This window comes from Camelus bactrianus, chromosome 3, assembly GCF_048773025.1.
Source record: "Camelus bactrianus isolate YW-2024 breed Bactrian camel chromosome 3, ASM4877302v1, whole genome shotgun sequence".
Lineage (NCBI taxonomy): Eukaryota > Metazoa > Chordata > Mammalia > Artiodactyla > Camelidae > Camelus > Camelus bactrianus.
The window spans coordinates 108,006,375-108,023,860 of NC_133541.1; positions in this window are offsets into that span (position 1 = coordinate 108,006,375).

Genomic DNA, 17,486 nt, shown 5'->3' on the forward strand with positions numbered 1-17,486 from the left:
TCACAGTTATTATGTGTCTCCTTCTGAGCCCCTGGTGAGTGATCAGCCCATAGTAGGTGCTAAACAAACATTTGTTTGAATTTATTTGAATTTCCCTTTCAGGGTTTTTAAAAATTACTATTATTAACAGTACAGACCATTACTAATAATCCCTTATGCTTGTAAAATTATTTACAGTTTATATATAGCTTCATGCTTGAGGGCACAGCTTTAAACCTCAGCTCCACCCTTGCTAGCTGTGTGACAGCATGCAAGCCTTATAACTGCTCTCAACCTGCTTCTCATCAGTAAAATGGATTGTTGTAAATACTAAAATAAATGTGTAAATAGTTTACTTAGCACAGGGCCAGATATCTAGTGATGCCTCAATAAATGTTAGCTATTATTAGAACTCGTGGTCTCATTTGGACCCCACAAAAGCTCTGGGATGTGGAGAGGGGCAGAGCTTTCATTAGTGTCACTGTCAATGACACATGAAGAGACAGAGGCTCAGAGAGGGGAAGAGTTGCCCAGATGTTCAGACATCAGTCGAGTGCTGTGGGGCACATGCTGTCTGCCTTGGAGCCATTTCCCCGTTCCTGGGGACAGAACCCAGATTTTCCTTTGCAGAACTCCTCCTCCCCACTGGTGGGTCAACTCCAGGGACAGGCTTGGACAGTCAGAGCATCAGATATCTCCCGGCCACAGTGATTAGTTCAGGGAAGGACAAATGACCCAAGTCTGTCTAGTGAGACTCGATTCTGAGATTTTTGTTTGCATTTTTGAGAACAAGATTGTCTCTTTTCTGCTGGACTATCAGCCTGGGCCTGCCTGGGGCTAACCCTAACAGACAGGAAAGCAGAAAGCAGAGGCAGAGGCAGTTAGATCGTGAAAACATCATCTGAGCATGTGAATCCTGAACCTAGAACCCCCTGGACATCAGGGATGTAACCAATACAGTCTTTCTTGTGCCAGTTTGCATTGGTGTCTATCACTTGCAACTGAACAAGTACCACACAGAAGCCAAGTATCTATCCGGCTCATTCACTCGACAAATACTTACTGAGCACCGACTGTGTGCTGTTCACTCCCCTGGACTGAGACCACAGGGGTGGACCAGACAAAGCATCAGGCCCCCTTGGAACTGGTGAGTCAATTGTCATCCCACTTCACATGTGAAGACACTGAGGCTCAGAGAGGGGAACGCCCCAAAGTATACTAGTCCTTCAGATAATACAGAATGCCAAGGTCCTGAGCAAGGCAGGAGCTGAGGCAGGCAGCTGGGATGGGTCAGCCACTGGTAGGAAGCGCTGAGTTAGGGATTCGTGAGTTTTTGCTCAGCCCAGGTCAAAGCAGGAAGGTTCTGGCCCAAGGGCTAAAGTTGGATGCAGAGGCTGAGGCTCTAATCCCCTGGGTTCAGAGCTCCAGGGAGGGGACAGTTTCCTGGGAGTAGCATGGCTCTGAGGTCTGATTTGGGGGATTTGACTCCCATGCTCTTGGCTTAATGGACAACCTCTCCTTTTGAGCTGGAACTCTGATTTTTAAAAGCTGTCCAGCATCAAGATAATCCTGGGGGGATAAATCTAGGAGGAGGCTGCTTCTCCCAGGGGCTTTCGCTATACTTCTCAAAGGGAAAGGCCCCATTTTCTAGCCTAAACTGAGGCTAGTTTTTCTGTTTCATCTGATGACTCACCCTTGGGAAAGCCCAGTCTCTCCAGGGCCGGGCCCCTCTGGGAGGCTGTGATGTCTAGAAGTTGGATTTGCACTCAGCTTGCTTTATCTGTCTGAGACTCATCCGTGTCTAGCACAGGGTCTGGCATATAGTAGATGAAAAAATTTTTCTTAAATGAATGTTTGTGGGGTTTTTTAAGATGGAGAGAGGCGCCCATCCTGAGGCAGACTGATGCTGAAATGAGTACATCTTAAGCCTCAGGATCCCTTGCTGGCACAGGCCCCTCCCTAACCCCTGGGAGGGGCCCTAGCAATGTGTTCGCATGGTCATGTGCTTCTGTGAAATTTGCACAAGTCATTTTAACTGCAGTAGGTTGAGATCACTGACTCTTCTCTGACCTCTTTCCTCGCTGTCATATTTTCCTCATGTCGGATGGCTTTAGAATGGCTGTGGCATTTTGGGGTCTGGCTAAGGGGAAGGTGAACTGGGGAAACATTTAGTTTGCGTATGGTGACTGTGTAAGTTCCATGTCTAGTTAAGTCAACTGTCTTGTATAGAAATGTCTTACAGGACCCTCTTTCTGTCCACTGAGCCCACTCACCTGTACAACGGTCCGGGCTCTGAGCTTTCACACTGATGTGAGTGTGTCCCCCAGTATCTTGCAACAGAACTCCGTGTCTTGGAGAGGACAGACAGTTTGAAATCTGGGGAGCCAGAAACTAGGCTGTGGAAAATTTTCCAGTTATCAGGCCTGTCCAATTGTAAGCAGAGGACTTGGTGCTCAGAGGTACTTAGACACAATGAAAGTTATTTTCTGCCAGGAATATTCCCTGTAACACAACTGATACAATTATATGCACACCACAACTTTTTTTCCCCTTTTGGTAAGTATCATTTTGGCAATGGATTGAACTGTGTCCCTCGGAAAAGATATGCTGAAGCCCTAAACTCCACTACCTCAGACTGCGATCTTTCTTTTTTTCTTTTTATTTTTGAGGGGGGAAGTAGTTAAGTTTATTCTTTTTTTTTTTTTTTTTTTTTTTTTTTTTAGAGGAGGGACTGGGGATTGAACCCAGGACCTCGTGCATGCTAAGCATGTGTTCTACCACTTCAGCTATAGCCTCCCCCTCCTCAGAATGTGATCCTATTTGGGGAAAGTGTCTTTACAGAAGTTCTCAAGTTAAAATTACATCAATAGGGTAGGCCCAACCCCTGTGTGACAGATGTCCTTATGAAAAAGGGAAGTTGGACACAGAGACACAAACACAGGGAAGACCCCATGTAAAGATGAAGGCAGCAATCAGGGTGATGCATCTACAAGCCAAGGGAAGCTGAAGATTACCAGCAAAGGACCAGAAGCCAGGAGAGAGGCTGGGACAGAGTCCCCCTCACAGACCTCAGAAGGAACAGCCCTGCCAACACCTTGACCTTAGACTTCTAGCCTCCCGAAACAGGAGATGGGTAATACATTTCTGGTGTTTAAGCCACCCAGTTTGTGTCCTTTGTTATGGCAGCTCTGGTGAACAAATACACCTGTGAAATAGAATTTGCTAGAAGACCGGGGTCTGTAGGCCACAGACCTGGAACAGTACCATGGACAGTGAGCACACCCTTGTGTGAAGTCCCATGTGCTGTGCATTCCAACTATCAGAATTTTTGTAAAAAGGCAACTAACCATGTATGAGGAAAGAATGGATTACCTTTCTGTTTTCTCTGTAGGAAATGATTACAAAATCAGTTTCCTACCAAGAGTAAAGCTAAGATGGCACGGGTGACCTCCCCTCATCCTCCAAATACTACACTGCTCCAGCCATCCAGAACTTTCTCCCATTGTCCACAACTAGGACTCTTCTATTTCCACTCCTGGGACCTTCATCCTGGGCCTGGTGTGTGCTCCCCAGGTCTGGCTGAGAAAAACCACCAGCTGGGCTCTGTTCCCATGGGCCCAGACAGCAGATTTGAGATTCTGGAGAATAAAGGGGTCAGAGCAGCCTGGACTCTATCTCCAAAGCCACCCTTCCTGTCCCTCTCCCCACCCAGAAAACAAAATCAGAGCTATTTCCTCTTAGAACCTGAAGGAACGGTGCCCTCATGTTTGGCCACAGACGTGCTGTCTCAGTTACCCTGTGAAAGGCCATCTAAACATTGGCGATTCTGCCAGGTTTTTCTTTCCACCTTTTCCTCCTCCTCCCCCTGCCCCCCGCCTGGCCTCCAGCCTCCCTTCCATTTTCTCTGCTCCACGGTGTCCTCAGGGGAACCCCTGCCGTCTTCTCCCCTGTAACCCACCTCCCGCCCGTACTTACCACCAGACTTCTTGGAGGACTCTGTCATCAGAGGACCAGCCAGGGTCAAGATTTCCTTAGGGTCTGTCTGAGCTCTTGTCTAAGGACCCAGAGAGCAGTAGAGGGAACTTTTGGTTGAGTGGTTTGGCTTCAGGGTCCAGGTGGGACACAGTGGTTCCCCAGGTGGAGGGTCGTGTCCGGAGCACCCTCAAACACAACTTGAGCCGTCAAGATTCTGAAGCCATCTCTGAGAAGAGGGTATCCATCAGGATGCTTGGGGGCACAGAAACCCAACCTGCCAGCTTAGGCAAGGAGGGGGAAGTTTTCCAACTTGTGTAACTGTGCGGAAGGAGGTGGGATGGAGGGAAGCTTTGGGAATGACTTGCATTCTCTCCACCTTTTGCCTTTTCCCTTCCAAGAGTGTCATTTTCATTCTTCCAGACAAGTAGCCCCCAGGCTCACCAGGAAGAAACTCAGGAGTGCTCTTTGTTGGTCCAAGTTAAAAGGTCCTGGAGAACTTATACACTGAGGATGGAAGTGTAAAATGGGACAATCACTGTGAAAAACAAAAAGTTAAACCTAGAATTACCGTATGACCCAGCAATTCCACTCCTAGCCATGTACCAAAAAAGATGGAAAACAGGGACCCAAACATATATACTTGTACGTGAACGTTCAGAGCAGCACTACTCACAACAGCCTAAAGGTGGAAGCAGCCCAAATGTCTTTCAAGGGATGAATGAATAAACAAATTGTAGAAAATGCATACAATGAAATAGTACTCAGCCATGGAAAGGATGGAAAGTACTGACAGATGCTACAATGTGGATGAACCTCGGAACTAATATACTAAGCGAAAGAAGCTGAACACAAAAGTTCACATATTATATAACTCCATCGAAGTGAAATAAATAGAATAGGTAAATCCACAGAGACAATGTAGACTGGTAGGTTGTCAGGGGAATTGGAAAGGGGTAACTGGAAGCAACTGCTTAACTGATATGAGGTTTCCTTTGGAGGTGATGAAAAGGTTTTGGAACTCAAGAGAAGTGATGGTTGTGACATTGAATTGAATTGTTCACTCCCTTTTAAAAGGTTAATTGTAGGTTAGGTGAATTTCACCACAATAAAATGTCAAAGTCCCAAAGAAGAGCTCTGACTGGCCTAGCTTGGGTCAGGTGCCAACCCTAGGCAATCAACAGGGACTCAGGGGCAGATCTGCAAAGAGATGGCTGCTCCCACTGGAGACACATAGTTACAGTCGGGGGAAGTTACATATCCTGAAGAGGTGGGAGACAGGGTGCTCATCTGAGGAGATGAAACTATAGTTTAATAAATAAGAGAACCATTAAACATCAGAGCTCAAAGAGAACTGGAAAGAAGTTCTAATGTCCTGTTTATAAAAGCAACATGCTTATTGCATACAACTTAGAAAACCTTGAAAATACTTAGAAAAATAATATCAGCATAACTTTCGTGACTCACATTATCATGAGACCTTTCTTCTGCACATTTCCAATTACAGACACACGTATGGATAAAAATGCCTTTAATACATTTTATTCTGTCTCTTGCTTTTTTCACTTAATCTATTTTGGACTTTTTTAATGTCATCAAATGTAGATTCATGCCATCATTTTAATATCTGTGAGAGAAGCAATTTTGAGTGGAAGGCTCTGAAAGACTCCTTTGATGAAGTGGCATTTGAACAGGCCCTTAAAGGATCAAGAGGCAGAGACGGCAGCCAGGGCTTTCTTAGCAGAGGAAACACTGTGGACGAAAGTCAAGTCAGTGACCATTCACTCTGCCCACTAGAAGCCAGCCTTTGATGGATGAAGGAGCCAGAGGGGGAGGTAATTTGACCAACGTCATACAATGAGTTAGTGTTAAGTGGGGCAACTTGAACCCGAGATTCCCAATTCCCAGTTTGGGACTTTGGCTTCTTCACACAGCACTCAAGGCCCTGCATCACCTGGTTCTCATCCTGTTTCCTTATCTTAATCAAAGATGACAGCCGGTCATGGGTCACACTCTGCCCATGCCCAGACAGGGAAATCGAGGCCCATTGAGGGAAGGGCTGTCTGAGGCCCCTGAGCAGGAGGGTAACAGTGGCTCACGTAGAGACAGCCCTCATGGCATGTTAGGTCCCGAGCTGGGGCTTAGCCTGCATTCCACTTAGAGCCCCCTCCCCCTCTCCCCAGGGCTGTGCCTGTGCCACGCCTGAGTCACAGCGGGCCAGCCAGCCTGCTGTGAGTCAGCAGCATTCTTCAGGGCTGAGAGCACCGCAGTACAGCCACAAGGCCCTCCCCTGCACCTCTGTGAGCCTGGCGCATCCTCCAGCTAGGCTGGACGTCCGAGAGTCAGCCAGATGAGTGGCCTCAGGTCATGGCCTAACAGCCTGGGAGCTGAACTGTGGGGGCCTTGGGGATTCGGATGACTCAGAGAAACCTCAGCTACCTCTGGGCTGCCCGGAACCTGGATGCTGACCCCATGTGCTCTCTGTGAAGGAGCCTGGGGTGGCAGGCCCTGGCGACTGTCTAGGATAGGAGAGGAGGTGGGAGGCAGTGAGAAGATTCTCCGACAACCCCTCCACCCTTCTTTGGGCAAGTCATGCCCCACCTCTGGGTGCAGGGTGGGAATATTAAGAGCACAGACTTAACCATGAGACAAACCTGGTTTGCAGTTGGGGTCTGCTGCTTATGCACGTGGGAACTTGGCAAGTTACTTAACTTTTCTCTGAAAATGGGAAAACAGTACCCACCTCAGAGGGCTACGGCAGGACTAAATGAGATAATGTATATACTGCACTCAGCACAGTGAGTGCAGGGCAGAGAGAAAGCACTTAACAACTGAGTGCTTCTTATTAAGAGAACAGTAAATATTGTCCAGTCTCTCTCCTGGCATTCTTCTTTTATTCATTCACCCATTCACTCATTCATTTGCTCATCCAATATTTACCGAGTACTTACCAGGTGGGGACAGAGCTGAGAACAGGCTTTCTAGAGACTAGAGTTCATCTAGTTGCTGATGTTCATTGGCTGAGCAGAGAAAGCACAGATATTGATAGCTGCAACCTCCACGATCGTGGAACTTACATCCTGGTGGGGGAAAGTGACATCGTAAATAGGTAAACGAATAATAAGCAAGAAAATGACAGATATGGTTGAGGGTGTTCAGGGGAGGCCACTTAGATGGTGTGGCCAGAGGCGGCCTCTCTAATGGGGTGATGCTTACAATGAGATGCAAGCGTTGAACCGTCAGAGGCCAACCGGGAGGAGCGCTTCAGTCAGGGCAAGGGCAAGCTCCAGCGCCCAGGGAAGGTCTGCTGCAGAAGGAAGAACAAGGAGGCTCCCAGAGTGGCAGGACTCTTCAGGCTGTGTTAAAACGTGTTCATGTCTTTCTAAGTGCAATTCCATGCCTCTGTGGGCTGGGGTTCCAGGGCAAGACCCCTGAACATCTGAATCAGAACTCAGCTGGGAAGAGCTTGACCATTTTCCCAAGGGGGCAGCCTGTGTCCTGTCCAGGCTGCTGTGACCCTCAGCCCTCCCAGCATTAGCAGGGCCCTTGGAGGCGAGCCGCTCCCTGGAGCAGGGAGACCACAGCAAAGCCACCCAGCGCCGGCTGCTTCTGGCGGGGGGGGGGGGGGGCCTGGGCCTTCCAGCTGCATTCCTGGAGCAAATCTGCCCAACTAGCCAGACCTGAGGAATGCAGGATCACCCCCTACCCCAGACACAAGGAGCCTTTTCTCACCCAGGCCCCTGGAGTGAGGCTTTCTGGGGGCTGAATTTCACTGATATCTGCTGTTTATGGTTAAGGCCTTTGCTGAGCAGAGAAAACACAGCTGTCAGCCAGAGACCCAGTACAACACCTGCAGGGAGGGACCGGGACCGGGGATGGTCGGGGGACTGCCAGGCTCACTGGGGTCCTCTCCCTGCCTACAGAGTTCATTCACACTGGCATTCAAGGACCTGCATCTACAGTGACTCTCCTAAACAAATATGACAGCCTGCTGTAGTAACCTGAACCCACTTCAGAGACAGGGAAACTGAGGCCACCAGCTAGATCATAATAATTGCTGATGTGGACTTATTCTGGGTCAGCACTGTGGTCAGAGATTGACCAACATTTCACAACAATCCTGTAATGTGGTTGCTCATGTTACTGCCATTTTACAGATGGGGAAACTGAGGCTTAGAGAGATTTAATTACATGCCCAATGTCCAGGAACTATTAAATGGAAGAATCTGGATCTGAACCTAGGCCTTCTGAGTCTAAAGCTCACTCTGGCTTTTTCTTTTTTATTTTTTCTGGTCTTGTTTTATTTACTTAAATTAATTTTGTTCTCAAAGGAAACTTCTCATTACAACTATTAATGAAAAACCCATATTGGGCAAAGGTAAAAATAAATGCAATGAAAACCAATTAACGTTAGTAAATTCTAACTAAATTCTAACTAAATACTGTTGCTGTTCAAAGGCCTGAACTTGAGAGGGGCTCTCAACTGATGAAAAAGAGAGATTAACACACGTTGAAAAACTGTCTATGACACACGAGTGCCGAACGGAGGCTTTCTCCTTGAAGGAATCTGAAATGAAAATGAGAGTGAAAAGGAAATCAGGTTTTCACCATGTGCTTCCCAGTCATTAAAAATGCAGCGCGACTGTGTGGTCCTCATTAGTGCCGTTCACCAAACATCTCTGGTTCTCTGCACCCCGCCCCCCAACCCCAGGCACAAGGAAGGATGGCAACCTCCTTCGTGGTTGGGTGGGGTCACGTGACCAGCTCTGGTCCTGAATTGTACATTATTTTAGGCTGGAGCATTTAATTGCTTGTTTGAGGACCTCCAAAATTCTCTTTTCTAGAAAGTGGATGCCTCATAGTCTGGCTCCCAGAGTGAGGCCAGTGCCATGGAGGATGAACCCCTCATGGGGCCACAGTGAATATATAACATGGGCAAGAAATAAGCCCTGATGTCATAAGCCATTAAAGCTTTCAGGTTGTTTATTTAACACGGCACAACCTGACTATTCTGACTAATGCAGCATGTCATCCAGAATTGCACTGAAGTTGAAGCCCTCTCTGCAGAGCCCATGGTCTTAAACGCGGTGTCACACTGAGGCCAAGTCTTTGTCTTTCTCACCGAATGCTCTTACCTTTATCAGATCCACTTCCCTGAGTTCACTGCCTTGGAGAACAAACTATTTCCCCTAAGTGCCCTTGACTCTCCCCTTCCTGGAGCTTTGCTTGTGCACTTGGCTCTAGCAGGCGTGAGACACACCCCCATCTCTGCACCAACCCGGTGTGGTGGTCAAGAGGCAGAGCGCCTGTGTCTGGATGCAGACGCTGCCTGTTGCTAGCTGTGTGATCCTAGACGTGTCACTTCACCTCCCTGGGAGACAGTGTCCTCATCTATAACGTGGAGATGGCAGTATGACTCTGCTACTCACAGAGCTGTTGTGAGGAGTCAGTGTGTTAATACGGGTACAGCCCATGGAACCCTGTCTGCTGCTTAGTAAGACATTTGTAAGCATTAAACTAAACTGCGATCCCTGCTCATTGGAATCCTGTCTTGGCCTTGCTTCTGGCTGGGGCGTGGGAGGCCTGGGACCCTCCCCTCTTACTCCTTAGGATCCCTTGGGATACTAGGTGGAAAGATTGGATACCAAATCTATTAGTTTGCCAGAGGTGCCGAAATAAAGTGCCACAAGCTGAGGTAGCTTAAAACAACAGAAATTTGTCCTCTCACAGTTCTGGAGGCTACGTGTCCAAAATCAAGGTGTCAGTAGAGCCATGTTCCCTTTGAGATTCTGGGTAGAATCCTTGCTCGCCTCTCCCAGCTTCTGGTGGCGGCCATCAATCCTGGGTCGTCCTTCACTTGCAGAAACATCTCTCCAGTCTCTGGCCCTGTCATGTCACGTGGCATTCTCTTCCTGTTTGTCTCTTCTCTTTTTATAAGGTCACCAGTCCTATTGGATTGGCCCTCCCTCCCAGTCCAGTATGACCTCATTTTAACTTGATTTCATCTGCAAGGTTCTATTTCCAAATCAGGTCACAATCAGGTACTGGGGTTAGGACATCAACATATCTTTTGGAGGGACAAAATTTAACCCAAAACACCAGGAGTCGGGAGACATGGCCCCTTGACCTCTGGCTTCCCCATGGAGGCCATAGAAACTGGGACAGAGGAGGTGAGTGGGGAGCTCTGGCCTGGGCACCAGGACACCTGGACACGGCCTTCAGCTCTCAGGGTGACCCTGGGTGCTCCCCTTACTGGCCTCATTCTTCTTCATGGTAAGAAGAGGAAAAGCATCCCCCACTGCCATCCCCAACCAGGTCCTTGTGAGACCCAAACAAGGTGGGGCTTTGCCACCTGAAACCCCGAGCACAGATCCAAAGACTTGCTCTGAGCCCTTGACCTCTCTCTCATCCTCTCACTTGAGCTGGGAAGTTACTGCAATGACAGTTTCTCTGCTGATCCCGCTGATCAGACATGCCCGAGGCTGAACGCTCAGCCCACTACCCTCTCCATCCCCGCGGTTCCCTTGTGAACTCATCCTTTCTCCTGGCTTCCTTAGTTCAATTCCTTGGCTCTCCAAGTCTTCATTTCCTTCTCTGTAAAGTAGGAAGATTGGCTGCCACCCCATATGCTTGTTGGGAGGATTAAATTTAGAGGTAGTGCAGTTAAGTCAGCACAGTGCCTGACACATGGTACATTTGAATAAATATTCATTAATATTGATTCGATCATCACCACAGGGAAATAGCACGTACAACATACGGACAGACAGTGCGTTGGAGCCATTGCATCTCCCCTTAGCTCTGGGCCTTCATTCATGCCTTCATCCAGCAGCCTTTGATTCAGCCCCCTACTCAGTGCCTTGCCAGGCTTCAAAGAGGATGGATCTGGTTGGTTTATAAATCGCACTGGCTAGGCTTGCTGTGTGGCTTGGGGAACGGTGTCCTTTCTCTGATCCTTCGTCTTCTTGTCTGCACAATGAGACCATGAGGCTGGGCAATCTCTGCGAGTTCCACCAGCTTTCCTGTTGTGTGATTCTAGCCTGGGGTGATCCTTTAGGGCACTTCTGGCCCCGACCAGGAGGGGCTGAGGGCACAGTGGCAGGAGCTCAAAGGCCAGGGCTCCTGGCTCCGCTTCCTGCTCTGCCACTGACATGCTTGGGCAATTCCTTCCCCTCTTTGGGATCTTTCCTCCTTTATCACAGAAGAGGCTGGCGGGGATGAAAGGCCAGTCTCCTGTCCTCCAGTTCAACAACCAGCCACCCCTTGAAACATGTCAAGTTTACCCTCACCACCCGCCCTTAACCCCAGCTGTGCCCTCCGCCAGGAGCACCGTTCCTCCATGTGCGCGGTACACTGCTTCACTTCATTCAGGTCTTCAAGATTCAGGAAAGCCTTCCCTTCCCACCCTACCTGAAACCACATGTGTATACACAGCCCTGATACTGTTTTTCCTTAAAACATTTCTCATTGCCTGATATCACACTGTACACTTAATTTGTAGCTTATTGCATCCCAGGCTCCCCCACTAGCACATAAGCCCTGTAATGATGGGGACCTTCTCCATCCTATTCAACACAGCATCTCAGTGCTTAACATAGGACCAGGCACATAGTAGGTGCTTGATATATTGTGGAAGGAAGCAAAGGAGGGAGAGAGGAAGGAAGGAAGGAAGGAAGGAAGGAAGGAAGGAAGGAAGGAAGGAAAGAAGGAAAGAAGGAAGGGAATGTTCCCTACATCCATGAATTTAGCCAAGATCACCTACGAAGCCTGTTCTTTCTCACCATAGCGGTTGCTAAGCAATGTCTTTTTAGCTTGTATTTATCATTCAACCAATATTTACTGCCCACTGGCTCTAACCCAGGCATGGAGCTGAGCCTAGGGGATATGGAAGTAAAACTTGGCGCTCCAGGCTGTCTCCTCTCAGATCTTACAGCCTCTGAGGAAGAGCCAAATAATAAACCAGTCTTGTGGTCAGTGCAATCACGGAGAACAGGGCATCATGTGACAAATAGGACTAAGAGCAGGCTGGGAGGCAGGGAGGAGTTAGAGGAAAGCTTCTCAGCGTAAGTGACAGGGGACCTGAGTGGTCACTCATGGGAAGGGGATGGAGGTTGGGTGACCAGGTGCCTGGTGGGGACCATGGCAGTCAGTCCAGGGGCAGTGCTGAGCCATCCTGGCCTGGGCCTCCTCTACCTGTTTCCCTGGGAACCCTTTCTCCCTAGCTGCCTGGTTAGACCTTCCCACCCTCAACCAAGCAAGGCCCTCTGTCTACTCTGCACATGAGGTGGCAGGTCCTTTCTCTCTGAGGTGTCCTTGTCTCGTGGTGGACTGGCAGCTGCCTAACCCCCACCATGGAGCATGCCCTCCCTCCCACTGTGGCACACACACTGGGATAGGGCTCTGGACACCCCTCACCCCCAATCTCTACTGCGCTGCAGCTTCCAGACTGGGCTCCTTTCTCTCCAGCCTCACTTCCAGCGCATCGCCACTCTGATTCCTTCTACTTTTTCTCCCTACCCATCTTTTCCCTTCCCCTGAAGCTTGGGTGCAACCCTGTGTTTCCTCCTAGAGTCAGGCCCTGGTCAGCCCCGGGTGTTGTTGGAAGATGGGCAGGGAGGCCCTTTGCAGGCAGACTCTACTGAGGAGGGGGAAGACGATGACAAAGATGAAGAAGGAGAAGGAGACAGAGAGGAATGAGGAGGAGGAAGAGAAGGAGCAGGGCTCCCCTGCACCACACCCTTTACAAGCCTCATCTCATTGCATCCCCACAAGGACTCTCTTGTTAGTCCCATTTTACAGATGAAGGCCTACAACACTTGCCTTGCCTTAGTAGGTGTTCGAGCAGGGGCTCCAAGCCAGGGCGCCAGCACCAAAGCCCTCTGCGCCATCTCCCCCTCCACCCTTTTTGGAAAAGCAGAGCATGCAGAGCCCACCAGTTCTGCATTCCTATGGCGGTGCTTGCCTGGGCCACCGAGTGAGCCAACGGTCTGCTCCTGCTCCAGGGAATTCAGCAGTTTCCCCTGATGAGGGAGTGGGATAGGGTTGGGAAGAGATCAGAATTATAGATCTTTTCAAGTTTGGGCAAAACCTTGGGGAAAAGAATTAGGTAGCCATCCTGCCCTCTAGACAACTTCATAAATAATAATTATTACAACAAATTATCACTTATCTGGTGCTTACTGTGTGCCAGGTACTGCTCTAGGCCATTACGCATGCGTTCAACTGGCTTGAGCTTCACAAAAACGATTGCCCCTACTTTACAGATGAGGAGACTGAGGCAAGGAAAAGTTATATCCACACAGCTGCTAAGTGACTGCGCTGTAATTGAAGCCAGTGGGCTGCAAAGTCAAGCTCTTAAGCTCAACTGATAAAGCATTTCGAAGGCACCAACATAGCTCTTGTACAGAGACCCAGGCTTACCCCGCCCCATGTTGGAGCACACAAGGGCAAAGGGAACGGTCATCACAGCCCACATACACCCCCCAGCCCTTGTCCTCAACCTTCTGAACTTTTGTCCTCCAGACCAGAGGCCGTTTTCTCAGTGATGGGACTGGATGCCTCTTGGAAAGAAAATACAATTTTCTTTTCCATTCAACAAGCCCATGTTTCTCTCCCCTACCTCCAACCCCAAGTATTTACTTCGGCAAGGAAGTGGCCTTTGAAGTCTTCACTTCTTGAAAGCTGAGAGAGAGAGGGAGGCACTACAAACATTTACAAGCATGTCCACATTTTGGTTGGAACATGGAATTTTTTAAAGGATTAATAACAGTTTTTGGAATCCACAGACCCTGCTGCACTTTCAAGGTGAAAAAAATAACCTCTTGGCTATCACAGCTTTCAGGGTCTGGGGGAATAGCCTGCTGGTCCAGAGAGCAGTGCCAAGGGGCTCCTTAAGGCAGAACTAGGCAGAGTCTGATGAGGAACAGCTCCAAATCTGGTCCAAACGGAAGACTTCATAGCTCTGTAGCAAAGTGAAAGTGCGAACATTGCAGTTTTTCCTAAAGCTTCATTTGCTCAGTTTAAAAAATGGTCTTTTGTTCAGGAGTTATACCCTTCCTGCTTTATTTGATAACCAAATTTCTTTCTTTAAGGTAATCATCACTATATTAAACAATAGTCTTTAAAAAAAAATGTATTTAGCAAAAGAAAGTAGTTGGCAATCCAATCTCAGTCTCCCAGTTTTTGATTTAAAAAAAAGCTTTGAAATGTGTGTGGTCTATGAAATCCCAGATCTGAGTGTACAGTTGAGGAGGAAGAAGCATCTGGACACAAGATATCACAGTCCAAAGTAGAAACAGTGGTAAGACGTCGGCCAAAGTGCCAAAGAGTTTCAGGGGAGGTCTCTCCACGCAGATCCTGGGGAAGGCCTCTCAGGGAAGGGGGCACTGGTCCAGGCCAGGAAGGGCAGGGACCACTGCACACCCAGGGCCAAGGGACTGCTCCAGGGTGGGGTGTGGGAGGGAGCAAAGCGGAGGAGGAATACGCAGCACATCCCTGAGTGGGTACCTGCCTGCCCACAGGCTCCCCCCAGTAGCTGGTCTCATGTGCTTCCCAAGACAACCCTGCAAAAAAAGTCTTCTTCAATTATCCCCATCTGACCTCCCAGGAAACGGAAGCCCAACAAAGTTAAAGCCATGTGCAAAGTGGCCCAAGAGTCTAAGCTCTTTCCTTTCTACGTCGCCGCTTTCCATTCAGTGGTGAAGTTAATTTCAACAGAGAAAGCAGATCTACAACATACCAAACTGTTCATCCGTAGCTATTTGGGAAGATGAGACCAGAGGTGAATTTTTTTCTACTTTTCTGTGTAACTCATTGCGGGCGGGGGGCAGCTAATTAAGTTCTTATTTATTTATTTAATGGAGATACTGGGGATTGAACCCAGAACCTTGTGCATGCTAAGCACTCACTCTACCACTGAGCTACACCCTTCCCCCCACCGTATAACATTTTAAATTTAAGTGTGAATTTCTTTAAAATAGAAAAGAGGCGGGTGCATGGATTCATTGTTTTAGTGGTTTTTACCTGTAGGACAGGAAGATTTATGGAGTTTCCTGGCCATTCTCCAAGCTTCCCTTCTAGGGCCACTTGCTTTCTCTTTGTCATTCCCTCTGGCTCTAGACTCTAGCCCACCCCCTTTCAGGGCCCCAGCCTGGCCCTAACCTATGGCTAACCGTCAGGACCAGACTGTGCTGTGATAAACCAGAGCATGTGGACCAGTGGCGAGACCATGGGCCTGGGAGAGAAAGTATGTCTACTCCCTGCTCTGCCATGAACGCGCTGTGTGGCCTTGGGCAAGCCCCTTTCCCTCTCTGGGCCTAATGGTACAGTAGGGCCCTTTCATACAGCATGGTCTACAGTTGAATTACTGTAATAGCCAACGAGGCAACCCCACCCATCAGATCCCTTCTTGGGTTTCCTCCTTTTCCACAAAGAGCAGAGAGGGAGTGATGCAGGGCAGCCTGGGGAGAGAGGCCTGTGGTACAGCAGGAAGAACGCTGGGCTTGCCTTCTGGCATTCTAAGTTGAGTCTCTAGATGGGCAATATGTGCCCCTCTTGGGACCTCTGTCCCTTCTACTCCAAATTCTGTGGCTTCCAGCTGCCCTGAGAATAAATCCTGAATTCCTTGCCGTGATCCTACACGATCCATCTCACTGGTCTCCTGTCCTCACATCCCTGCCTCTTGCTCATGCCCTTCTTGCCACACTAGCCCCCTGCCTTCCCTCCAAGCTCCTGTACCCTCAGGGCCTTTGCACTGGCTGTTCCCTCTGCCTGGAACTCTCTTCATTAGATCTTTACATGGCTGCCTCCTTCTTGAATCTGGAGCCCCAACTGAAATAGCACTTCTCAGAGAGGTTTCCCCAGCTGCCCACGAGCTTGTGTCAGCATCTCACAGCCTCGTCACCATTTGAACATATCCTGTTTGTTTGTTCTCTTTATTGTCTGTGTGCACGCCCGCCCCACCTCGCCTTTGCCTCCCTGAGACGATCAGCATCATGCCAGCTGGGACCTTCTGTCTGCTCCCCATTGTGACCTCAGTGCTTAGACAGTCAATAAATATTTGATGAACAGGTGGATGAATGACTAGAATGGGTCTCAATTTGCCTATCAATACAACGAGAGGGGAGGTATAACTCGGGAGCTCAGGGCACAGATACCTTTCCAAATGAAATACAGCTTAGGGAACCTCTCACCAAGGGCACAGACACACATTTTGCATACAGTTTGGGGGGGGGGTCCAGCCCCTTTGTAACCTACCCCAGGCTCCCTGGTCATGCTGAGGTTTTCTGATTTGGGAACAGAAAACACGAAGATCAAATGTATGTTCCTTTGGTTGCAAAAGGTGCTCAGGATTTGGCGCTCCCCTTTTGTGGAGTTTACATTTCCTCCTTTGGAGGCAAAAGTGCCCCTTGATGCCACCTCTCACTCCTGCCTCTACCTCCCAGTGATATGGGCTCATTACTCTTGCTCGTTGGTTGGCCTCTCCCTTTCTCTTCCTGCCGCTAGAATCTTAAGACAGCAGACTTAGTGCCCCCCTCCACCCGGAGAAATGGTCTCCCTAACACCAACATGGTCTCCCATCTATAAAACCTTTCAACTTCATAAACTCGTAACTGCAGAAATCTGTCCAAACATTCTGGGGCGGTTGTAACTATTGGTGTTGGCTTGCAGACCTGAGCTGAGCTGCCAGGCCTTTAATGAGGAAATACTTAACAGTCCCAGCCCAGGGTAACGGCCGGGGAGGGCGGGGATCCCGCTGATGGGTGCCAAGGAGCCTGAGCTGGCCTCCATGGCACAGTGGACAAGACAGACTGCGGAGCGTTTTCTCAGCAGAGTGAAATTGACTTAATCCTGTTACCTTTTACGGGTGTGGCTGGAAGAGGCCGAGATGGGTCAGAGACAGCGAGACAGCTGTCAAGAGCGAGAGCTTGGCCGGAGCTGAACTTTTGTGTTGAGACCCATCTAGCCAGACAGATGAAAAAGGCGCTTTCTCCCTCCCAGGCTGGGGCATGCTGTCTTTTCCATGATTAATGTAGGGAGAATGGCTTAGAAGCTTCCGAGGGCCGGCGGCGAGCAGAAATGGTCCTTTTTTTCCTCCTCCTTAGGCGCCTGTCTGGAGGACGGTGGGCCGGGAAGGGTCAGTCGTGTTGGTGGGGGCTGCTGCTGGGCCACCTGGAACTTGCACAGGAATCCACATCACTGAACACCCAGGGCCCCTGGCACCGGGGAGGTGGGCTGCGGGCCACCTCAGGAAAAGGGGGTTGCTGCGGCCCCAGCCAGGCAGCTACAGAGAAGCAACTACCCTTGGCATTTCCCCTCCCAAGAGCCACATGAAACAGTTCTTGGGGGAGAGGGAGAGAGAACACACTTCAGAAGTGGGTGTGAAAATTTGGGCCTGGCAGAAGAGGTGCCCCCATGAGAAGGGGGCAACTCTGTGGCCCTGGATCTCCAGGATAATTAATCTGAAGGAGTTCCCTTAGGACTGGTCATCAGGAGAAAGGGCTCATTGGCTGTGTGGTTGGAGGAAACTGCTACTC